The following is a 21,139-nucleotide window of genomic DNA, read 5'->3' as shown; positions in this document are numbered from 1 at the left end:
TGTGGGCTGGGCTGTCTGCACACGTGTGCATGGGCCCCTTCACAATGCAGAGCAGAGCCAGGGTGGGAGGAAAGGGGCCGGGTGGTGTAGGGCCTGGACAGGCACTCCCTGCGCTGCCGGGCCCCTGTGCAGAATCCTGAGAAGTCCAAGAATTTTCCATTCGAACCTGACCTTCTAGGTTGTTGTGAAAGTATATGTGTCATGTATATGTATTCTTTTATTAAGCAGTTCACTGGCTTGATGTGTAACTTTTAAAGAGGTGGATATATGGTGTGTGGGCCTTCAGTTCTTCTCTTGCTCCAGGCCCTGCAAATGTGAGGGCGGGCCTTGATCCTCGACTGTAACCCTCTCTTCCACATGCCATTTCTGGGGAGCAGACTGTTCCATTTGCCCTTCTCCCTCTTACAGCTAGGAAGTAAATCAGCTCATCCTTGATTGGCAAAATGTATTCCCAGGAGTGAAACTATTTAAGCTAAACCATCAGTCCTCAGGCTAACTAAACCGGGCAAGAGGACTGACACTTTCTTCGGGAGGAGTAAAGAACTCAGTGCCCTGCATGAGTTCAAAAGTAATGAAAATTCCTGCTTGTTCTTGGGGTGGCCACTATTGATCTAGAAGCAGAGAAGGGAGGTCAGACTTCTCCCTGCAGCTGGCTTTTTTTTTTTTTTTTTTAACTTTAAAAGAAGATACATGTGGAAGGCACCTGTTGGCTAGGAGCTCAAAGCATTTCCCTTTTTCTATCCCTAGAGAACCAGGCCTGGAGGAAGCGGGAGGTAAATTCCTCAGAATAACAAGCCCGGTGAAGCTATCTAAATGGGCACTAGCCCATGCTCCTTATGGAAGGGAGGGGGATAACATGTCTGGCAAACCCTGGAGATTAAGCCAGGTTTGACAGAAATCTGCTAATGCCTGGGTATGCCGAGAGGGCACCAGGCAGGCCTCCTGCGCACATTTCTCACAGCCCTAAAGTGTCTCAAAACACTTAAGAAGAGCACCTAGGTAAGGGTAGAGGGTGTAGAGGGATGATGGAAGGGAATCAGGCCCAGGAGGAAGGAGCAGTGAACAGTGGGTATGAGCCCAGCTGTCGGGCCTGTCAGGCCGAGCTTGGCCAGCAGCCTCAGGATGGCAGTAAAGACCAAGCCTAAGAAAGGCTGGCTCCGTCCCTAAGTTTCAGCCCAGTGCTGGGAGAGTTGCCAGAACCCAGGGAATGGGGCACTTGCCCGACTCCAACAGTGAGCAGCTCCTTTTATCCATGCCCCAAGCACCCTGCTTGCCCGCCCTTGCCACACCCAGCAGGGGTCTCTGGGGCCCTATGCTGACCACACACTCCTGGGTTTCCCAGGTGTGCCCTGTCCTGCGAGAGGAAAAGGGAAGCCTGTCACAGAGAAGGGGTCCTCTGACAGCCAGTGGCTCTCCAAGCCTGGAGCAGGCCTGGCTCCCTTTCCCTGGGAGAGGTGGGGGGGCGGGGGCGCATCCAGCCCCAGCCTTCTGCGGGCTTAAGCCTGCTTTCCCAAACCGACTTCTTCCCTGCCCTCAGCTGCCTATCCAGCACTCCCACTGGTCTTCTCTCCCCCCGGCCCCTCCGCGCCGTGCTCCTGGCCCCAGAAGCTGCCAGCACGTACCTCAAGTAGTAGGTGACCTGAGCAGCATAAACACAGAGGCGGACTATCTGTCCCTTCCAACCCAAAGTGCTCCTCTGACTTCGGTGTGCTGGGCACTGTGGGGCCTCAGCAGACAGACGCTGCTGGGATATGTAGGTGGCCTTTGGCATCTCCTGGGGGCTTGGCATGGTCAGAGAATCTGTGTGTAAGAAAGAGTGGTTTCCACCAAAACCTGAAGAAGCCTGAGCTGTAGGGCTCCAGGGAGTTGTTATCGGGCTCTCACAGACCTCGGCGCTAACATCTTCCCAGAAGACAGACCCGGTAAGACTCGAGGGTCTTCGGGCTACAGGGGAGGCCAAGTGTCATTCTACAATGGGGAGAGTTTCACCCCCATCACCACCTTCTCAGCCATGTTTACTGAGAAAATCTTTCCTTTGTTCTGGTGGTCCTCCAAGGTGCCAGTATCACTCTCTGCTCCTAGAAAGAAGCCACTTCTGAGCATATTCCTTCCCAGGAAACTCAGGGTGTGGGTCACAAGCATCCGGGAGCTGCTGGGTCAGCCATCTTTGCTGTTGCCAGGAGAACATGGGACTTCTGTTGCTTATGGGACAATTTGGGTGGTTGACAACATAGCAGAAATAAAATTAACAGGATACCCCTAACCATGCACTTTCCCCTATTTTTGTGTGGTAGTCAGACTTCTCAGAGCTCATTCTTTTCTTCTACTTTCATCTTCACCAAATGCCATTTAAAATTCTACTTTGACCTCTCAAATAAAACCCAACTGACCTCTAAAAACTCTCTTCCAGGGACACCTGGGTGGCTCAGCATCTGCCTTTGGCTCAATTCATGATCTCAGGGCCCTGGGATCAAGCCCCACATCAGGCTCCCTGCTCAGTGGTGAGTCTGCTTCTCCCTCTCCCTCTGCTGCTCCCCCTGCTTGTGCTCACGCTCTCTCTCCCTCTGTCAAATAAATAAATAGAATATTATAAAGCATGTATGATTTCTAAACAAAGAGCTACTTTAACAGGAAATTTGTGAGATGTTGTTTGTTCTCTTTTTTTATTGCAACCATCAGCCTATCTTCTGGGGTGGGCGTTGAGCTCTTGGAGCTACATGCAGAATTACAATAGCCAGACACCGTAACAACCACTCTGAAGCCTGACTGGACTGACGAGATTCAGATCCCGGCTCTGCCATTTACTGGCTATGATGTTTTAGGGACCTCGCAACCTCCCTGTGCCCTAGCTCTATGGAACTAATGACAGTCTTACCTCAGAGGGCTGTTGGAGGCTTGCATGAGCTACCATTCACATAATACTAAGCTTATAGTTAGTACTAGAAAAGAGTTTGTAAAATTAATATATAATTACAAGTCTATTCACCTTATATGCCTCCCACAGGAAGACTAAAACCATTTCTTGGTAATGTTAAGAGGTCTCAGGCCCCATAGAGGATTTCCTAAGGGTCTCCCATAAAAGAAGCTCAAAGACTTGTCAGCATCACAGAGCTGAACAAAGCCACAGAACTAAAACAACACCTGATATAGACCCTCATCTTAGAAAAAGCTACATAAAAATTACCCTCAAATAAGCCCAGTGAAAACTGAATTACTCCCTGAAACTATTATAGACAGTAATTATTTTAACAGAAGGAATTTAAATTACTTATACTTAGAGGTGGGTTTTACAGTTTTCCCTATATTGATTTGGACATGGACACAACTGTTTTTTTAAAATAACTTCTTGAGGTGAAATTCACACAATTGTTCTTTAATCTTTAAACCACCTAGTTGAGAAAATTGCTGGGAAGTATATCTCAAGCTTTCACTTGCTTGCAAAGCTACTCCCGGCCTACCCAACATGAGCCCTCCAGGCAAGATTTCACCACCTCACTGGGTAAATGAGAATGACTGTCCTCATACTATAAATGTACTAATTCATACTGTTCGAATTGTATGTTTACTATGTAGTTATTACTATGTTGTGTAACTGTAACAGGCAGATTTTTACAAGACCCTTCCTTGTGTATCAGGACTCATTTGAATGAATCATCACAAAATGTTTCTAGAGTGGAACCAGAGACCTAAGTAGGAAGGGCTGAAAGATGCCCATCAGCATTGCCTGATAGCTCAGTTGTGAACTAAGTGTGTCCTTATACCAACTTGTACTAGACGAGAATGAGAAGCTTCTAGAGGTTCCAGAAGGTTGAGTTTTAATGGAGCTGGGTTTGTCCTTACATGGAACCAGATGTATTTGTTGGACCAGCTTCCCGGGATTAGGAAACAAGATGGCACCCAAAGACCACATGGCTACGTGCAGGAAGAGGAACTGGGAGAATAGGAAGCCAGACCAGATGTCTGCAAACTGATGCTGGGGCCTTTAAGAGTTAGCATGAAATTATTTCAAGAGCAGGGAAACTTAGGGCTATGTACAGATCTTAGATATTTTCACAGAATTTTTTTAGAATAAGAAACCAAACATGGGTGGCTCATTTTTGTGTTGTATTATCAGACATTATTTTCTTTATTCCATTGTTTTTTTATAAAAATTTTCATTCATGTTAACTCTTTCAACTCTATTAAAGGAGTTTTGTCCATGCTTTCCTTGGAGTGAATAGGAATGTGTTTTATCCTTGGAGCCCTGAACAGTGGGGAGGGAGGGATAAAAAATGAGAGAAGTTAAAGGACAAAACTCGGGAAGGAATCTGCTGATCATGTCACCGAAGCATCTCCCTCTAGCCACCCACCTAGTTCAAATCTCTGAACCAGGGGCCTACTCCTCGGCACTCAGAAAACAGCCATATCTCTGCCTCTTATGACCCTCTGCTATTCAAAATCCTCAAAATCCATCTCATAACCAAGACCTTTCCAGTTGTGCCCCATTTGTTCAGTTTCTCTCAATCCTCCCACACATCTTTCATTCCTTTTTTTTTAAAGATTTTTTTATTATTTATTTATTTGAGAGGAAGAGAGAGAGAGTGGGAAGGAGAGGGAGAAAGAATCCGAAGCAGACTCTATGCTGTGTGCAGAGCCTGAGGGGGGGCTCCATCCCATAACTGTAAGATCATGACTTGAGTGGAACAGACACTCAACTGACTGAGCCACCCAGGCACCCCCATACATCTTTCTTCCCTCCTATATCCTCAAACATTTTTTTAAAGCTGCAGTTTGCTTCTAAATTTGTGTTTTCTCTCTGTTGTTTTTATAAGTATTCTGTGCCACATAATAACTTTTACACTGTCCTATTAGATTTGAAGTTCTTTGAAGGGGAATAGCTTCTATCTCCTTTGTAAGCCTCTGCCACATCATTTATATTAAAAAGTTCTTCAAAAGTGAAATCTCTTACTGTGTTTTTCACCCTAAGAAAAACCCAAACAGTATAGAAAAGAAGAAAATTCATAATTCCATACCAAAGAGATATTAACCTTTAACATTTCAGAATACATCCCCTTGGTGTTTGCATGTACAAAAATTGATAGAAAAGGGGTCCTGCTTCATATTCTATTTTATGACTTTCTTCTCTTATTTTTATGCTGCTACATAGACCTATTTCAACCTTCAGAATAGCCATATAATATTCCAAGGCACAGATGTTTCATAATATTATTGGTCTATCAATAGATATTTCAATTGCTCTAAATGGACTTTTAGGTTGTAAGAAAGCTGCCAAGGATGACTCCCTTGTTCCAAGCTTGTTTCTGGATAGATGGTGGTAATGCCAATTAAGATAGAGAATACCAGAGAAGTAGTCCATCTAGGGTAGATAAATTGCTTCTTTTTTGCTGATTATTTTCTCTTTACAATATTATAACCATTAAAATCATAAACCACCATCAATACATTAGCATGATCTAATTCTCATATTCCATTCAAGTTTCACTAATTGTCCCAATATCATCCTTTAATGCCTTGCATTTAGTTACCATGTCTCTTCAACTTGCTTCAATCTGAAATCGTTCCCCAGTGTTCCTGGTCTTTCACAGACTGGAGACTTTTAAAGATTATAGGCTAGTTGTTTTCTAGAAAGTTACTTATTTTGGGTGTGCCTGATATGTCCTCATGATTAGATCTAGATTATGCATTTTTGTCAGAGGTATCACAAAAGAGATGCTGTGTGCTCTTGATTGCATTCTATCAAGAGGTGCTTAACACCCATTTGTCCCTTTACTTGTGATGTTAATCTTGATCACTTGATTAGGTGGTGTGTGCCAGACCTCCACTGTAAAGTTACTCTGTTTTCCTTCTTAATCATCAAATATTTGTTGGGAGGTATTTTGAAGTGATGTAAATTTCCATTCCTCATTCAACTTTCACCTACCATGCATCTCTTGATGGTTCTTGACTGAATTATTTTTATTATTTTGGTTGCCAAAGTGATTTTCTAATTCCATCATTATTTTACATTCATTTGTTGACATTCCATGGTAAAGAAGAGCTTTCTCCTCTCCCCATTTATTGTTCACTTATTTATGTCAGCATAGACTCATTGATTCCCATTTTATTAAATGGGTTATCATCTGTAATTATTATTACTTATCTTGATGCTCAAATTATCCCAGATTTGGCAAGTAGGAGCCCCATCAAACTGGCTTCTATGTTCTTTTGACATGTCTCCATTATTCTTCCAGCACTCCTTAATTTCTGACACAAAAATATATTCCAGACTCATCTTGTACTTTCCCTGCCATAAGCCTTAAATCAGTCATTTCCCTGAAGAGCTTTAGTGGAGAATGTTATTTAGAAGCCAAGATCTGGGTACTAGGTGTGCTCATTGCTATTGGGATGTTATTTCTCCCAGAGGATAGAAGCTAAAGAGATCTATTTTTGTATATCTATTGAAATATGTGAAAACTGTATATTTCTATTCTATTCTATTCCAACATCACAAGATTCATTCATTCTAGTTACCTTCCTCTCCATATCATAACTTCTTTCTCTGATCAGGAGACACCTGTCTTTCGTTATTCTCAATATGTTTCTTTATTTTTTCAAGGCTCCATGTGTAACCAATCTTCTGTTGCTATCATTACCCTTGCACAGATGCCCTCATCACCTCACCTACTCTGGGCCCAACCTCACCCCCTACACTGGCATAGAGGCCTTCCTCTCTCAACTCAGACCCTGACAATCCTGTTGGGCCATCACCACTCCAATTCACTGTTGCTGCCTCACCCCATTTGGGCTCCTATATCTAACAGGTCACTGAAACTCTCACTCCCCACTGATGCGTACTTTGTTTGGCACAAGCTAATGGTTTTACACTAAATTATTCAGAAGTACTGAAAAGAGAGAGAGAGGAAAAAAGTTTCCTTGATTATTTTTTAATTTAAAAACTAATACAAATATCATTAAAAATAAAGAAAGACTGAGGAAATTTTTTTAAAAATAAAGGATACTTAAGAGACATGACAACTAAATGCACTGTGGAATCCTGGACAAGAATATGGCCATTACTGAGAAAGTGGTAAAATTTGAATAAGATATATAAATTAATTAATAATAATATATCAATTTAATTTCCTGGTTTTGATAATTATACTATGATTATGTAAAATGTTAACATTAGGGAAATCTGGGTGAAAGGTATATAGGAGCTCTCAGTACTGTTTTTGCAATTTTTCTGTAAGTATAAAATTATTTCAAAATAGAAAAATTTTTTAAGCATTGCATTCTCTTTAGGAAAAAATTCAAATAACGTAGAAATATTCAAATTAAAAAATGAGGAAGAAAATAAGGAAGAAATAGTACCAAGTTTACACAAACTCTCTCTCAGGAAACAGAAGAGGAAAGAACACTTCTCCTTTCATTATCCTGATATCAAAATCAGAAAAAGAAATTACAAGAAAACTGTGAGTCAATATCCTTATGAATCTAAACATGACAATTCTTAACAAAATATTAGCAAATCAAATCCAGAAATATATATCAAATATATATCAAAATATATATAATATTTTGAAATCAAATATATATAACATATTAAAATATATATACTTAAAAATATATATATAAAGCCATATGATAGCCAAGCAGAGTTTATCCCTGGAATGCAAAGTTGGTTTAACTTTCAAAGAACTCAACAGTGTAATTCACCATGTCAGCAACCTGAAAAAGAAAAACCATATGGTTATCTCAATAGTTTTTTTAAAAAGCACTGGCCAAAATCCAACATTTTTTCATAATAAAAACACTCAGGTAACCAGGAATAGAAGCTTTCTCAAACTGATAGAGGACATCATACTTAATGGTGAAAAACTGAATATTTTTCCTCTAAAATTGGGAACACAACAAGATGTCTGTTCTCACTGAATCAGTGCTCTTTGACAGTGCAATAGACAAAATAAAGAAATAAAAGGCATACACTTTAGGAAAAAATAAAAATATTATCATCCACATAGAAAATCCCAAAGAATTAGGGTGCCTGGGTGGCTCAGTCAATTAAGTGTCTGACTCTTGATTTCAACTCAGGTCATGATCTCAGGGTTGTGAGATTAAGCTCCACATCAGGCTCCAAGCTGGGTGTGGACCCTGCTTAAGATTCTCTCTCTTCCTCTCCCTCTGACCCTCCCCCTCCCTCTCTAAAAAGAGACCTTAAAAAAAAAAAGGAAGAAAATCCTAAAGAATCTACAAAACAATGAATAGAATAGAATAGAATAGAATAGAATAAGTGAATTAAGTAAAGTCAGAATATAAGATCAGTTTACAAAAATCATATTTCAAGATACTAACAGTAAACAATTGGAAATTGAAATTTTAAAAATAACATTTACATTAGCACCAAAAAACCATGAAATTCTTAGGAATAATCCTAACAAAAATTGCAGTATCTAATGCTGAAAACTATAAAATACTGCTGAGAACAATTAAAGAAGACCTAAAAAAGAAAGGAGAGATATACTAAGTTCATGAATAAAGAAGACTCAATATCATTAAAATGTCAATTCTTCCTAAATTAACCTAAAGATTCAAAGCAACCCCAATCAAAATCCTAGCTGGCTTGTTTTTTTTTTAGAAATTAACAAACTGATTCTAAGATTTATATGGAAATGCAAAAAATGTAGTCAAAACTATTTTGAAAAAGAAGAACAAAGTTGGAGGCCTCACATATCATTTTTTAAATCTCTTATGAGGCTATATTAATCAAGACAGTGTGGTTCGGGCATATGGATAAACATGTAGATCAATGAAACAAAATAGAGAGTTCAATGTGACTCACACATATAAGTCCATTGATTATGGACAAAGATGACAGAGTAGTTCACTAGAGAAAAGATAATCTTTTCCACAAATGATGATGCTGTAACAATTGGACAGACATGTACAAAAGTGAACTTTGACGCTTATCTTTACCATATATAAAAATTGACTCAGTAGGTAAATCTATAGAGGCAGAAAGTAGATCAGTAGGTGCCGAGACCTGAGGGCGTGGGAAGAGAAATATGGAATCACTACTAACTGGTAATGAGGTTTCTTTTTGGTTTGATGAAAAGTTTAAAATCAGATTAGTGATGATTGCAACTCTAAATATGCTAAAAACCATTGAATTGTTCACTTGGAATGGATTAAATGTATGATATGTGATTTATACCTATTCAAAAAGCTGTTAAATATGAGAGACTATGGACTCTGAGAAACAAACTGAGGGTTCTAGAGGGGAGGGGGGTGGGGGGATGTGTTAGCCTGGTGATGGGTATTAAAGAGGGCACGTACTGCATGGAGCACTGGGTGTTATACACAAACAATGAATCATGGAACACTACCTCAAAAACTAATGATGTAATATATGGTGACTAACATAACACAATAAAATAAAATTTAAAAAAAAATAATAAAATAAAATAAAAAGCTGTTAAAAATCAACTCAAAATGAATCATAGACCTAAATGTAAGAGGAAATCTAAAACGTTCTAAGAGAAAATATAGAGAAAAAGTCTTTGTCACATTGGGTGAGGTAAATAATTCTTAAATAGGACACAAGAAGGAAAAACTACATAGAAAAAGAGAGAATAAATTACATTTCATCAAAATGAAAAACTTTTGCTCTTCAAAAGAGACCATTCAGAAAAATGGAAAAACAAGCCACAGACTGGGAGAAAATATTTGCCAAAACAACTCTCTAATAAAGGACTTATATCCAGAACGTATTAAGAACGCTTACAGTTCAATATTAGAAAGATAACCCAATTTTTTAATAAACAAAAGATCTGAAGAGACCTCACTGAAAATAACATACACATGGCCAACAAGCACATGAAAAGATGTTCAATATTATTAGTCATTAGGAAAATGCAAATTAAAACCATAATGAAGTAATACTACATACCTACTAGAATGACTCAAATCCACACAACTGCGAACAAATAAAGCTGATGTAGATGTGGGGCAACCTGATATTCATGGTGGGAATGCAAAATGGTACAGTCACTTTGAAAAATAGTTTGCCAGTTTCTTATAAAATTAATCATACATTTAATATATGACCCAACAATCTCAATCCTAGGTGTTTACCCAAAAGAAAACTTATGGCTACACAATGACTTGTACAGAAATGTTTATAGCAGCTTTCTTTATAATTGCCAACAGCGGAAAACAAGCCACATTGGTGAATGGAGAAACTATGGTACAGTGTAGTAGGAGTCACCAATGAAAAGAAACAAAGTCCTACAAGGTAACAGCGTGGTCGAATCTCAAAAGCATTGTGCTACCGAAAGAAGCCAGAATAAAAAGCTACCTGCATACCATAAGATTCCATTTATTGACATTTTTCTTAAAGATCAATGGTCATTTGGGGCAGGGAGTAAGAGCAGGAGATTGACTGCAAAGAAGCAGAAGAAAACTTTCCAGGTGATGGAAATGTTCTGTATCTTGATTGCAGTAGTGGTTACATGACTGTATACATTTACCAAAACTCATCTAACCACACACGTTTAAAACAGTGCTTTTACTAATATAGATGTGTAATTATTATGTAATTATATGTAAATTTGACTTCAGTAAAACCCGACTTTAAAAAAAAATGATATCGTAATAATTACCAAAGAATACTGGGGGGAGGGGCGCCTGGGTGGCTCAGTTGGTTAAGCGACTGCCTTCGGCTCAGGTCATGATCCTGGAGTCCCGGGATCGAGTCCCGCATTGGGCTCCCTGCTCGGCGGGGGTTCTGCTTCTCCCTCTGACCCTCCTCCCTCTCGTGCTCTCTCTCATTCTCTCTCTCGCAAATAAATAAAATCTTTTAAAAAAAAAAGAATACTGGGGGGAAAAAAGCAGCGCATTCTCTTCAGGAAAAATTCAAATAATAACCAAAGTATACTTAGTGAAAAGTGAAAATTCCCTCTCTGCCTTGTTCAATCCCACTTGTATATATTCTTTTAGATAATTTACATACACATTTGTTTGTAAAAATACCTAAATGTGATATCATGTTACGTATTGTTTTGTAACCTGCTTCACTGGTGTCCCTCTCCACTGTGGGCATCTTCCTGTTGTTTATCACTACATAAAAATCTCTATCCTCTCCTGCCTCGGCACATCTCACTGTCGAGGATGGAGTGGGCTTTCCATAAATGTCGTTGACCTTCTCCACTTGCCAGTAGTCATCTGGCCAAAGAGGGTCGGCCTGACCATCAGGAAGAACACACTTACTCCAGCAGCTGTCAGCATCCAGAGGACGCTGTGTTCTTTGGACTTGTTGCCAAACCAGCCAGGTCAGTTTCTCCTCCTATTTCAAAGCAAATTTCCTCTCATTCTCCTTGAATTGCCACAGCTTTTGGCCTGTAATGGCGTTACAGAGGTGGGGGAAGTGTGGCCTAGAAGAAGATCTTTCTATAAACACAGAACAGTTGTTCACACATTATCATTCCTATGTATCTGTTTGTTTTAATCAATATGCTTACAGCTTGAACCGTTCAACTGATCCCCGAGAGACTCGTTCCAGGTCACACAGGTCCTGGCCGTGGCGGGAAGGAAGAGCAGGAGACAGCTGTGTTGTCTTCAGTCAGCGGGCAGGCTGGGCCGGGAGCTGCCGTCCCTCCAATGCCCCGTGCAGAACGCCCGGAGCGCGGGGTTCAGCTCCGGCAGTTGGAAGAGACTGTTGGATTTTGGAAAGTGATATGACAGCTGCCACAGCCTTTTCCCCACCCACCCTCGGAAAGAGCCTCTGAGTGTTCTAGACACCTCAAGGTCTACTTTGTAGCCCCAGGGAGCCGGCGTCTCTAACTGCTGCCTTTCCTTGCCCTGACACCCCTTGAACGCCCACCTCGGTCAAGGGCATGACAACTTCAGACTATGCTGACCACACGGGGGTCTCAATCCATACAAGGAATTCGCAAGCCAGGCTCTTCTCCAACTCACTATTCTACCAAATGGGGCGGGCAGGGAGTAACTTCACAGAGATAGAACAGCAACTATGCTGTTTTTGATCAAAAGGAGGGGTTTGGAGTCATCTGACTAGGTCATTTCCAAGCTTCCTTTCCATTCTAAAGCTCTCCCTTATGTTCCTAATCAAGGCAGCGGTGAAGAGCACACATTTCAGCATCCGAGAGACTAGGTTTCAGATCCTGGTTCTGCCACCTACCAGCTAAGTGACGTTGGGCAAGTTACTTGACCTTGCTCAACTCCAGCTTCTGGGAGGTTTCTACGACGCGACGCAGGGCTTGGCACGGCGCCTGCACGGCGAAAATGCTCAGTACCGGGCTATCATTATTTCTATTACATATTAGGAGCTTTATCTTTCTGGGAATACACACAGAAAGTTTTTCTAGCTCCAAGGATCCTTTCTTCTAAAATTATTACTGAGTAGAACAAAGGAGGATGTGATAATCTGAAGGAAAAGACTAGCCAGATAGTTCTTTTTATTTTTTTACTCTAAGAGATCTGAATGATGGCCAGAAGGAGCAGTTCTCAGAGGTAATCACAGAAGATAAGTGAGAGGAGAAGTTCAGGGACTGCTCAAGATCACAAAACTAACTAATTTGACAATCCATTTTTAGCCTCAAATTTCTCCCATGTCCCAGCCAAGCATCCAGTTTGAGGCACCAAACAGCCTAACTCTAACTCTGCTCTGAGAAACGTTAATGTTAGAAGTGTCACTTACAGTCTTGTATCAATAATAAGCTATCATTTATTAAGCACTTACGATTTGCCTGGCCCTGGGCTCCAGTCATTGCTTATGCAGTCCTTAAAACACCCTGTGTGTATCACTTCCCTATTTTATGGGCAGAGAAACTTAGGCACAGAGAGGTCAATCACCTTGCCAAAGGTCACACAGCCAGTAAGCAATAGAATCAGAAGTCCACAGTGAATTAATTCTGTGGGTCTGAGGGGTCAGAATATGTGATCTTCAGCATCCCTGTCAACTCTAAATCACAGCTATCTGGATCTGATGATTCCAAGGCACTCGGAAGCAACCAACATTTGGAATACAAGGTGATCCCCCTACAACTCTTCCTCCTTGGGCTTCTGCGTGGTGGCAGGAGTGGACCAACATCCAAGCAAAAGCTGAAGAGGAAGAACCGGCTCCAGTTCTTGGCAGCAGACTCTCAGCCCAACCTTCTCAAACTGGAAGGGAAAGGTCATTCCCCTGGACTTTCCTACATTCAATGGCAAGAGGCTGTCTTCCCAAAATATTCTCCAAAGAAATGACGTGTGACTTACAGCATGATTCGGAGGAAGCCGGGAAGGCTGAGAGCGGAGGACTGAGCCCAGTTTGGATTCGAAGAACAACAACAGAAAGTCCCAGAGCTGCTGGACACAAAGCTTGAGTTCTGCCCCATGTTCCTGGGCCCAGTTTTGTGTGCAAGGAAAAGCAGAAGGTAGAATCTGATGAATGCTAATAACTAGTAATTATAAGGAGCTAAAAGACCAGCATAGGGGAGCAGTGTTAAGGATACAGTGTCTGGAATCCAACACACCTGATTTTATTCCCTGTTAGTTCTCTTATAGGCTGGGTTGCCTTTGTTTGGTATGTTGTTTACCTTTTTGGGCCTTGTGTCCCTACCTGTTAGGTGGGCTAATACTAAGGCCATTGTGAAGATCTGCATAGAGCAGGAAACTCAAGGCCCAGGGCATGGTAAGTGCTCGATAAATGTCTGCTAGTATTAACTGTGATCCTAAATAAACAATATTCTTTGCAGCATTGCTCCAAAACATTCTCCGCTGATTTCTGTGCGTTCTGCTGGCAATCTGTGTGTTTGGCAAACAATTTAGAGTTGTCTCTAAGTTGCCCCTCTCAATCCTGGGAAAATTGCTTTCTACCTACTTTTATAAGTGATATGTAGAAATTTTTATTTTTCAAAATATTATCACAGCACTCATACAGTGCTGGTGGGGATGCAAAAGAGTACAGCCACTTTGCAAAATAGTTTGGCAGTTTTTAATAAAGTTAAACATACACTTACCATAAAACTCGGCAATCCTACTTGTAAGTACATATCCAAGAGAAATGAAAACTTACGTTCACACAAAAACCTGTCTGCAAATGCTTATAGCAGCTCTATTCATAATCGAAACTGGTCAAAACAGGAAACAACCCAAATGTCCTTCAGCTGGTAAATGGATAAACAAACTAATACACCCATCAATGGAATACTACCTAGTAATCAAAAGAGTGGACTAGTGACATATGCCTGAATGAGTCCAAAATGCAAAGCAAAAGAAGCTGGACCCAACAGACTACATACGTCTGATGCCACTTCCGTGACACTCCAGAATGGGCAAAATTATAGATATAGGAAATAGGTCAGTGGTGGTTTTCAAGGGCCAAGGATGGCAGGAGGGGTTGACTAGAAAGGGGCCCAGGAGAGTTTTAGGGGGTAAGGGAACTATTCTATATATTGATTGTGGTGGTAGGTTGCGTGACTATATGCATTTGTCAAAACTGACAGAAATATACACTAAAACGGGGCCCCTGGGTGGCTCAGTCAGTTGGGCAGACGACTCTTGGTTTCAGCTGGGGTGGTGATCTCAGGGTCATGGGATCGAGCCCCATGTTGGGCTCCACGCTCAGTGCAGAGTCTGCTAGTTCCTCTCCCTCTGCTCCTCCCCCCACTCACTCTCTCTCTCTCTCTCAAATAATAAAATCTTTTTAAAAAAAAAAAAGAAATATACACTAAAAAGGGTTATTTTACTTTATGTAAATTACACCTCAATTAAAAGAAAACCAAAAGAAAAATGTTGGTGTACACATAATCTCATCTTATTCCCAAATCCTCATCATCTAGTGCAAGTTCTCTCATGTTTGCTCTGGGAAGATGAAGCATGTAGAGGGAAGTAGAACTCCAGCGGAACCAGTACCCCAGGGCCCCTTTCTGGAGCTACTTCCACTATGACTCGCTCAGACACCTCAGTGTTGGACCCCTGCAGCCACTTCTGTCTCCCATCTTCCCTTTCCTATGAATGTCTAATGTTTTAAGCCATCAGCTTAAATAACACCATTAATTAACCAATTGATTTGTTTAAAGTTTGGCAATGGGTATGTGAATTCCACAAAGTTTCTGAGAAACATTCTCTGTCCAGGCTCTCTACTTTGTCCTGGGGAGGAGATAAAGGACGCCCTATTGAGGAACCACATGCCCTGGGGCGTCCATGCTCCCCTACTGTAATATCTGTAGGCAAATATTCTTGCTACAGAAAGCAGGAAGCCAGATCAAAGCTGCGGAATCTGTCACACTAAGCGCTGACTTCCACACTGACCCTTGTATTATTTTTGCCTTTTGGAGTGCGTCACAATGGAGACTGATTAAATTATTATTTAAAGTAAAAGTGATCGTCCCATTCAATCTCACACATCTCCATTAAAGATCTGTGATTTTTATTTATTTGCTCTTTGTAACTTGGGCTTTGATGCTATGATGGAACAGATAATATATGCAAAATTGTTCCATCGTATTAAAATTGCTCCTACATAATATAAACTCTATTGTATATCACTGACAGTAGCCAAAGTGATCAATGGAACAAATTCCATCAACAAACTTCCAGTGTCTGCAAGGAAGCTAACCCTGGCTCAAATGAACAAAACAGCCCCCGCTGGCTCTTTCTTATACGAGCTATGAACCAATGCCTTTGGTTTCCTGACAAAGGAATCAAATTAGTTCAAGGACTACAAGTAAAGTATAGGCTAAACACAGATTGGCCCTTGACATAATCTCCTTCTCTCCATCCTGACCCCTAAGTCCTCAGAATTGTTGAAAGCCATTTTGAAAGAATTCCGAGCCAGGCACTGTTAGCAGGGACCGCCCTGCCAAGCACAGTGTGCCGAGCAGGACCCAAATAGTCTCTTGGTTTTCCATCCACCCAGGGATGTTTAGGCCAAGGAGGGAAGCTCTATTCAGCCCCCAGGGCAAAGATGAAGCAATCTTCATGATTTTTTTTCCCCCAGATACTTCTAAGAGTGTTTTAACATTTGTCCATGCAGCCTATAAATTATGATGGGGTTGAAAAAGCAATCTTCATGATTTTTTTCCCAGATACTTCTAAGAGTGTTTTAACATTTGTCCATGCAGCCTATAAAGTATGATGGGGTTGAAATAAATAATTGCAAGGTTCAGTCCCACCCTATTTATTGTACATCACCCCCCCCTTTGCCAGCTACAGTGCTGACGCCATGGATATGAGTAGGAGCAAAATGGGCACGGTCCCTGACCTCCTAGAGCTTATGGTCTGAGGTGGGAGGGTGATAGTTCATAAATAAATCAACAAACACCAAATCAAAACAGCTGGGGATTGTCTTAGTCCATTCATGCTATCACAGAGTACCACAGACTGGATGGTTTATAACAACAGAAATTTATTGTTCCCAGAACTGGAGGCTGAGGGTTCAAGGGACTGAACAGTGCTCTTTGCAAGGAAGAAAAACTATGGGAGGAATACTCTGGCATTCCTACTCCATCTTTTATTCCCCCTGGGAAGAGGAGTGACTCATGGGCTTGCAGACTGAGAGGAGAAACTGGCTCCCTGCGGTTCAGCCCAGTCTCCTTAATCCAGCTTTGGAGAATCCAGGGAGAACTTCCTGATGGAGGTGATGGCTAAGCCCCAAAGGATGAGAAGAAAAGAGGGGAGGGGTGATTGAGAGTATTTGGGGGAGGTAACACTCAGGGCAGAAGGAACAGCGTATGGAAATCCCTGGACACAGAAGAAAACATGGTCCTTTGGGAGAACGGCAAGAAGTTCTGCAAGGCTGGATTTGTAGAGGGTGAGTGAACAGGAGCTAAAATAAGAGGCTGGCAAAGGAACCAGATCATGAAGGGCCTTATGTACCAAACTATGGAGCCTAGGTTTTATTCTGAGGGCACTGAGAGGGATAGAAAGGTTTAACTGGAAGAGTGAAGATACTTCATTCCTGATAGATCCATCTTTCTGCAGGGTGGAGAACAGGCAGGAGGAGGACTGGAAGTTCCAGCTCTCTCTGAAATGGTGAGAAGAGGAAATAAGGGTCCTTTGCAGTGCCAGAAACCTTTGTCTTGGCTTTCCAGATCCAATTGTCTTGGGCCCCAGATCTGAGCTCCTTTCAGAGGGCCCTCTTCATACAGCCTCCATCCCAGCTCTGTTAACCACTCATTCTCTCTCCCCTACAGGCCTGGGTGGGCACAGAGTCCCAGGGGTTCTGTGCAATTCCTTATAGTTTCTTTACACCCTGCCCACATATTTGTAAACAACCCCATTATTAAAAACTCCGTGAATGATCCTAATTTGAGTGTGCCAGCTGGTTCCTGCTGAGCTCCTCATGGTTACACCCCCACCCCCTAAATAAGGAGAAAGCAAGCATAAGTGACACGGGAAAGGGATGGGACCATCTTCCTAAGGATTATGGCTTGAGAAGTTTGCTGTTTAGGAAAGATAACAGACTTACTGAGACAGTGGTTGTCTTTTAATAGCCCTGCTGTTTGCTCGGGAATGATGCTGCTCACTTAAAAAGAAGAGAAAAATCACCGGAAATCCCACATCCCAGAAACAAATGCTATTAAATGTTTGCTGGCTATCCTCCATATTTCTCGACACATATATACTCATACAGATATGTTCAATTTTGAGTGACTCATACTTCAAATGCTGTGTCAAACCTACTTTTTCTCATTCATCCATAAGCCTCAAGTTTGGAGCTGCCTGTGGAAGAATCCAAGTAGATGTGTCCAGAAATAAATTGAATATAACAATCTAGAGTTTAAGAGACTTGGTCTTGGGGCCACCATTGGAGAGATGGCCACGAAAGCCTGGGGAGACAGAGGATCCCACGAGGTAGAGGGTAGGAGGGAGAAGAGAAACCAGAGGAGACAGATAAGGAGGTAGGAAGAGCGGAGGACTTCTTGGCCTTCAAGAAAGAGGAGTGGTCAACAGTGAAGAAGGCCACCTCTGGGTCAAATAAGATAAGGGCTTTGGATTTAGCAATACAGGGTAGCTGGTGGCCTGGATAAGACTGATTTTAGCCAAGTAGTGGAGTGGAAGCCACATTGAGGAAGAGCTGAGGAGAAAATGGAGGTAGTCTGCTTGCCCTCCCCACTTGCTGGCCCCTGGTCCCTCATCAGGGCTTCTCAAACTCTGCTGTGTGGATAAATCACCTGCGCATATTGTCGTATTGCAGATCTGATTCCGTGGGTCTGGGGTGGGGCCTGTATTTCTAACAAGCACCAAGGTAATGTGGATACCACTGAACCAAACTTGAAGTAGCAAGGGGCTAGATTAGGTTGCCCAGTGACAATGCCCAGTCTTGATACATTCACACAGGACTTTACCAAAGACACTTAAGCATGCAGAGATGAAAATGAGTTCTTAAGGGTCCAAGATTATTATTCACATCAGAAAAGTACTAAAAAGGAAAACTAGAGGAAATTTTTGTTCTTGTATGTCTGGTCCTTTCCTGTGTATACACCTTGCTCGTGAAAGTCCCTCCATTTGGGTCACTTAAAAGTGTTTCTTAAGTTCCAAACTTATAAGGATTTTTTAGTCATCTTTTAGTTACTATTTCTACTTTAATTGTGTTAGGTTCAAGAACATGCTCTCCGAGATTACAGTCCTCTGTAAATGTTCCATGAGTGCTTGAAAAAAACATATTCTACTATTGTTGGGTGTAGTATTTATGCCTCTTAGGTCAAATTTAATAACTGGGGGGTGCCTGGGTGACTCAGTCGGTTAAGTGTCCAACTCTTGATTTCAGCTCAGGTCATGAACTTAGGGTGGTGAGATGGAGCCCCGAGTTGGGCTTCATGCTGGGCTTGGAGCCTGCTTAAGATTCTCTCTCTCCCTCTCCCTCTGCCGCCCCCCCACCCCCACCCCTTGCACGTGTGTGCAGGCGTGTGCTCTTACTCAAAAAAAATTTATTAACTGGGTTACTAAAAAGAAATGTGTTAAAATCTGACTGGAAAGCCTTTCTTCCCCACCTCTCCTATGTGCCCAGGCCTCCATCCGACAACTAGGGATTCATGGTGACCAAAATCTGACATAGTCTCTGCAGACTCAGTTTCTGCCCCGATGGAGCCTAAGATTTACCTAATCACCAGCATCTCCCCACCCCCCTCAGATCTGGAAATATTTCTCCCTCCTCTGAGCTCTTAAGGCATTCACTGCCTGTGTAACTAATTTAACAAATACATAGTCTGTTTTCATTGCAATTATTTGTGTTCCTAATTTATTCCCCTATCAGCTCTTAGATTCCAGGTGGGCAAAGATTATCCTATTTTTTATATAACTGCTCTATTGAAATATAATATTTGACAAACTATAAAATTCACTCTTGTAAAATGCATAATTTAGTGGGAGACTATCTTATTTAACTTGGCATCCTCTGTAGCAGTGGTTCTCCACTTTGGCTGCACATTGGAATCACCCAGAGAGCTTTAAAAAAAAATTCTGCTACCTGCTTCTTGCCCCCAGTGGCTCTGACTTAATTGGTTTGGGGTGCAGCCTTGACATCAGAATTTTTAAAAGCCCCAAAGTGATTTTATTTTTTTTTAAAGATTTTATTTATTTGTTTGATAGAGAGAGACACAGCGAGAGAGGGAACACAAGCAAGAGGAGTGGGAGAGGGAGAAGCAGGCTTCCCGCTGAGCAGGGAGCCCACTGTGGGGCTCCATCCCAGGACCCTGGGATCTTGACCTGAGCCGAAAGCAGACGCTTAACGACTGAGCCACCCAGCGCCCCCCCAAAGTGATTTTAACTTGTAGCCAGTGTTGCCCTATAATGCTTTGCACATAACTGGCACCAAATAATTGTTTGTCCTAGTTTCTAATATGAGTTAGCCCTAGTTTCTAATATCCAGCTAATTAACTCACTCAGAACTACTTTCCTGTCTCAGCTCTCATAATGATCTGCCCCATTGGATGTGAAAGGAAGACTAGGAGACAAAAGTATTTATTAGAAAAGGTAAGTTTACTTGCAAAGATGTGCCAACTTCACTAGGATGGGATCACTGAGTAAAAATTACAACAGATATTTAAAGGAAAAAATGTAAAGGGAAGATTACCATAGTTTACATTTGTGTCTTAAGCACTGATGTTATGCTCACATGGGAAGATATGTCACATATCCCCAAATTTCTGTATTCAAAAGCTAGTGATAAAATGGTTTTCATTAGGGAATTGGTAATTTATGGGAAAAGCCCGAAATTTCATTCACTTTGGACACCTGATGTAAAAGTCAGTTACTTTATCTCGGGTTGAGTCTTATTTTGTTTTTTCTTCCTGTGGGACGTGAGGTACACTCTTAAAATGATGGCCGTGCAGCATTTTTGTTTCCACAGCTGTGAGCTGCATGAAGTCAGGGACCAGTCTAATCTCATACATTATGGTATCCCCGTGCTGGCACATGATAAGTGTTCAATAAATATTGATGGAATAAATATGTTTTAACTGGATAGAGAGCTGCACAAGTTTCCCGTTTTGATACTTTTTGCAATTCTTAATTGCAGCACTCTGAACTGGCGCTCTCTAATCTACCTGGGCTACCACAAACTCAAAAGGGGTTTTACTTCCACGTAAATGGTAGTTGAGGATCGGGGTTCCATGAACGTAGGAGCCTCACGGTGAGCAGCAAGGATGGTCACCCCCGGATGAATGAATACAAAATTCTCATGGCTGGGAGCGGTCCGTCAGCGAGGCCGGTCATCCTGCCAGTCCTGTAACACCACTTAACACCTGCCATTGACTCCTCCCCACTGCCAGATCCCAAAGGTTCGCGTGGGCATTCGGAACCGCGCCCCCTAGTCCGCCGCAGCAGGATTCCCCCCTCCCCAAGAGGGTCACGCCCCAGGGCACAATGCAGAGCGACTCAGGCATCAAAAAAAACAAAGTAAAACCAGTCGCACCAAGGAGAGGCAGCGTTATTTAGGCAGCCGGCTACTCCCCCAGAGCCTCCACCCTGTCCCCTGGGCCCCGCGCCGGGCGCTCAGACGGTGCCGGGCTCCAGGCGACCCAGCTCCCTCCACGTGTCCTGTCTTCCCAGCAGCCTCCTCTCCAGCCTCGGGAAGAAAACCTCCTGACAACTCGCGGTCTGCGGACTACGACTCCCAGCAGGCACCGCGCCGCTTCGCTCTCCACCCCCTCCACAG

Source organism: Mirounga angustirostris, unplaced genomic scaffold, assembly GCF_029215605.1.
Source record: "Mirounga angustirostris isolate CCGP_5_RB_7025 unplaced genomic scaffold, mMirAng1.0.hap1 SCAF_9, whole genome shotgun sequence".
NCBI lineage: Eukaryota > Metazoa > Chordata > Mammalia > Carnivora > Phocidae > Mirounga > Mirounga angustirostris.
Note: the sequence above shows the minus strand (reverse complement) of the source record.